General features: G+C 37.7%; 1 pseudogene; it reads left to right on the forward strand.

Moving 5' to 3' along the window:
- The first annotated feature begins 312 nt into the window (after window positions 1-312).
- LOC102889127 lies at window positions 313-854 on the forward strand (annotated as a pseudogene).
- The last annotated feature ends 455 nt before the right edge of the window (window positions 855-1,309 follow it).

The raw sequence follows: 1,309 nt of genomic DNA on the forward strand, positions 1-1,309 counted from the left end.
TCCATGACCTCAGTTGATCGGACAAAGAAAACAAGTTAGTCCAAGTTAGGCACTCAGATTCTTTTTTCTGGAAATTTGAGATTGACCCAGTAAGAAATAAAATCTTTATTGTGTTATCCCACTTAGATTTGGGGGTTGTCCATTAAGATTTGGGGGTTGTCTGCAACAGAGATTCACTAGTTCGACTAATACAGTAAGTTAGACTATGTTATCTCTAAATATTCCTTCAAATTTTTAGAATTTTTAATGAAAATAAAAATTTTTAAATCTAGTCTTCCTCTTTCCATAAGCAGCCTGAGGTGACCTCTGAAAATGGTTTGCTACTCACTTGACTCAGAAAACCCCACAAAATCATACAAATCAAGAGTTTCAAATCTTCATGTTCACTCATGAAACTGCCCAGGACATCAAGTGTATGCATATCCGAAAAGCCACCAAGTATCTGAAGGTTGTCACTTTACAGAAGCAATGTGTGCCATTCTGTCATTACAATGGTGGAACTGGTAGGTGTGCCCAGGCCAAACAGTGGGGTTGGACAAAGGGTCGGTGGCCTACAAAGAGTGCTGAATTTTTGCTGCATATGCTTAAAAACGCGGAGAGTAATGCTGAACTTAAGGATTTAAATGTAGATTCTCTGGTCATTGAGCACATCTAGGTCAACAAAGTTCCCAAGGTGCAGTACAGAACTCACAAAGCTCATGGGCGAGTTAACCCATTCATGAGCTCTCTCTGCCACACTGAAATGATCCTTACTGGAAAAGAGCAGATTGTTCCTAAACCAGAGAGACGGTTGCACAGAAGAAAAGATATCCCAAAAGAAACTGAAGAAACAAAAACTTACGGCCTGGGAGTAAATTTAGCATCAAATAAATGCTAATGAACATTTAAAAAAAATTTTTTAAATCTAATTTATAGATGTCTTGAGACATGGATCAAAGGCAAAGAGAAAATGGAAACAGAGAGATTGATTAAAAAATCTAACACAAAAATTTAGTATCCATATTATTAGGGGTCTAAATTTATGACTAGGGCAGAAACAGAAAATAAGATACGACTGAGAGGAAGATTACTAAAAAGAAAGAAAAAGAACTAATTGTAATAATTATGCCTTTTTATTACCTGTATTTCTGATACTTTGACATTTGAAGTCTTACCGACTCTGGGAAGACTGCTCCTCCCAGGGCTAGCCAGTTCCTACAGATAGCAAAGACTTGCTTCTAAACTTGCTTTTCATGTTCAAACCAACCAATCCAGATCCCACACTCCAACTACCTTCTTTATAGGGTTCTCACAGGGCTCTCACACTCTG

The sequence above is a fragment of the Pteropus alecto genome, unplaced genomic scaffold, assembly GCF_000325575.1.
Source record: "Pteropus alecto unplaced genomic scaffold, ASM32557v1 scaffold7, whole genome shotgun sequence".
In the NCBI taxonomy this organism is placed as follows: domain Eukaryota; kingdom Metazoa; phylum Chordata; class Mammalia; order Chiroptera; family Pteropodidae; genus Pteropus; species Pteropus alecto.